We start from the raw sequence: 3,833 nt of genomic DNA, 5'->3' as shown, positions 1-3,833 counted from the left end.
TAAACAATTTTCTCAAAATTGTTTATTAATTATTAATTTAATATTTAAATATAAATAAGGTAAAAACACCTTTTTATTTGCTAAATTATTTACGTCTTCAAAATTTGTAATTCTTGAAGTTTTAGGCGACATGTTACCGGTTTTGTCGTTTCGTGTTTAACGACGAACCGGTTAATATTTTTATTATATTTTAATCTTTTTAAGTTGAAATATAGTTTTTATAGCTAATATATATATATATATTGTAAGTTAGTTTGTAAAAAATATATTTGTTGTCGGTTTAGTTTAAATATTAATAGAAATGAACATTTTAAACGGTTTCGCAGCGCGACTCGTTAATCGTCAAGTCTTATCATCTTGACCTCATGACACATATTATATGGTGTAATGTATATGAGTTTTAAGATTTTGGGGGCTGTTACAAATCAGCTCCTAGAAACCTTGTCGGTTTGCGTTAAGAAGCCGATTTTTCGACTAGTTAAGTAACCGACACTCATTTCAAATCAAGTAAAACATGTAAAGCATATATCACACACAATCTAATTATTCAAACATGCAAACATGTATAAATTTCCAGATTTATTATTATATCATAAAATTATATTTTTATTGATTATAAACATGCATTTAATTCTCATTATAAATTTCTCATGTCCCATATTAATGTCTATACTTATGAGACCATTTTACAATAACACATAAAATTTAAGCACTAAAAAAGTAAGATTTTTAGGTCATTACTTCTCCAAGATTATTAATATAATTTTCTATTTCTTGTTAACCATTTCAAATTAACATTACTAATGTTTACAATAATAATTTTATGTGTAGGCAGGTAACTTAAGTATGTGACATGCTTAAAGATACTATGCGTTTTCATGTAATTTTACATAAACTTAAACTAGCAATTTCATAAAACCAACATCATAACCATATCAATCCATCTCTTTCAAAATCATGTACATATCATCAAATCTTAAGCATGCATAACAATATTCAAACATGAATCATTGAGATACACGAATCATGTAATATTGAACACTTGAAAACACACACACACACTCGCACTTTATCTCTCTCTCTCTCTCTCTCATGGATCTCTCTTATTTTTTCTTTCATATTTACACTTTTAAACGACATTTTCTACTCTTTTACATCTTAAAATCACCAAACCTAACTTAACAAATATGAAAATGGTAGTGGCATGCATGTGCGCTTGTATGTGCATGTGGATTTGGGTTCCACATACACACACACATAGAAACCCACGGCTCACATGCACACACACGCTTGATCTTCAAAGTTCCATTTTCACATGAGTTTTATGGTTTAATGGCTTGTGTAAACCCTTTTAAGGTGCAAGAACAAGTGTTTTGCATCCAAAACTTGAAGAACAAGATTGGGGTTCAGATTTTACCTTAGGGTTTGAGATATATGAAAGATAAGGAGTTTGATGGTCCCTAGAGGTGTGTTTTAAGTTCTAATCCTTCCTATCTTGCTCCTTACTTCATGTTTCTTGGTTTAAGGTTAGGGTTTGGATCCTAATATGGAGATTAAGGTGTGAATGAAAGAGAGAGGGGGGAGGGAAGGAGGATGGCCGGATTTGGGTGAAGAAGGGAAAGTATGGAGATGGTGGTGGTGTGGGGAAGTGGAGTAATGGTTAAGTAGAGTTCCAAGGTAACACATGTCCATATACATGCATATGAGGTTACTTGGAAGCTCCACCTTCCACCAACACACCAACTAATCAAAGCTAGGATAAATGACAGCTAGGGGGCTTTATTAGGGTATTTATTTTCTTTTTTGGTTAAAATATGGTAAACTTTATAGCCACTTTGTTATATCTTAGAAAATATAAATATTTATGACTAGTTTTGGATAAAAACCAGTTACATATTTGGATTCGTCATAAAATTAGCTTCAAAACCATATAAAGATGTAAATTTTTGGAGTTGGTTGGTTTCGGGTCCTTACAGTGTCCGGTACTGGCTTTTACCCGCTTATTTTTCAGTTTTTGCGAACCGTACATTCTAAAATTCTGCTTATGGTCTGATATTAATATTTTCACTATGTTTATATTATTTTAGGTCATTCCCGACCTTTAGGGATTTATTTGGATTTTTAATCTTACACGGGTCGCTGCCGGTGTCAGTTTTGCGCAGTGTTTGCTACGCGCCAAACTTTTTGAATACCATCAAATATAGCACATATATTTTTGGAGTTTTTGGACTAAATATTATTATTTTATGCTTCTATAATATCAATTACACGATAAACCCGGATTTTATTAGTACAATATTAGTCTGAAAAAGACCGGGTGTCACATTCTCCCATTCTTAAAGAAATTTCACCCTGAAATTTAGGAGGTAGCACTAGATTCAGACTCAACAGGAAACAAGTGAGGATATTTCTTTTCATTTGATCCTGACGATCCCATGTGAACTCTGGGCCTAGCCTGGAATTCCATTGGACTTTAACCAGTTTGATTTGGTTTCGCCTAAGCTTTTGGATTTTCCAATCCATGACCTCAATGGGTTCTTCGACAAACCGAAGCTTATTGTCTACTCGGACGTCATCAATGGAAATGATTAGGATTCTCTAGACAAAAATTATTTCAGATTTGACACGTGGAACACATCGTGTATACAACTGAGTTCTTGGGGTAACTCAAGTCGATATGCAACTGGACTGATTCGATCAATGATCTTAAATGGACCAATGTATCGGGGACTCAGCTTCCCTTTCTTGCCAAATCTGACTACGCCTTTCCACGGTGAGACTCTCAACAAAACTCGGTCTCCAACATGAAACTCTAACGGTCAACAACAATTGTTAGCATAACTTTTCTGTCGATCAGCAGCTGCCTTTAACTTTTCTTTGATCTGGAAAACTCGGTCGGTGGTTTCATGAGCAATTTCTATTCCTGTCAACTGTTTCTCTCCTACTTCGGCCCAACAAAGTGAGGACCGACATTTTCTCCCATACAAAGATTCAAATGGTGCAGCCTTAATACTGGAGTGATAACTATTGTTGTAGGAAAATTCAGCTAACGGTAGTATCCCAAGTCTTGCCGAAATCGAGAATACAGGCTCGGAACATGTCTTCTAATGTTTGAATGGTTCGTTCCAAAATCGAGAAACAAAACATCCATCTCTGTCAGAGATAATTGAAGCAGGAATGCCATGCTTGGCTACAATTTCTTTCATATATAGTCTAATTAGTTTCTCTAAATTATCTTTCTCACGGATGGGTATGAAATGGGCAGACTTTGTTAACCGATCCACAATTACCTAGAGAGAGTCGTGGTAATTGGCGTATATGGAAATTTGGTTATAAAGTCGATAGTGATATGATCCCATTTCCACTGAGGAATTTCGGGCTGTTATAACAATCCAGGAGGTCTCTGGTGTTCAACTTTGACCTTCGAACATGTCGGAAACTTGCGACATAAAACGCTATATCTCCTTTCATATTTGGCCACCAATACAACTCTTGGAGATCTTTATACATTTTGGTTGAACCTGGGTGGATTCAGTAATTGGACTTGTGTGCTTCGTCCAATACTTAATTACACAGGTTTCCATATCGAGGTACCCAAACTCGATCAGTTAGTATTATGTACCATCAGACTTTGTCACAAATTCCCATTCGAGACCTCGTAATCTCTCAACTCTTATAGTTCTTGGTTTCAAAGCTTCACATTGTGCATCGAGAATCCGTGTTGTGAGACTTGTTTGAATTGTCAATCCTAGTGCACAAACACGCAATGGTTTTTCTCTTTCCTTAAAATTCAAAGCATCGGCTATAACATTCGCTTTACCTAGGTGGTAATG

This window comes from Bidens hawaiensis, unplaced genomic scaffold, assembly GCF_021521415.1.
Source record: "Bidens hawaiensis isolate Kalapana, Puna unplaced genomic scaffold, B.hawaiensis_p1.1 tig00044891_1, whole genome shotgun sequence".
NCBI classification, from domain to species: Eukaryota; Viridiplantae; Streptophyta; class Magnoliopsida; order Asterales; family Asteraceae; genus Bidens; species Bidens hawaiensis.
Note: the sequence above shows the minus strand (reverse complement) of the source record.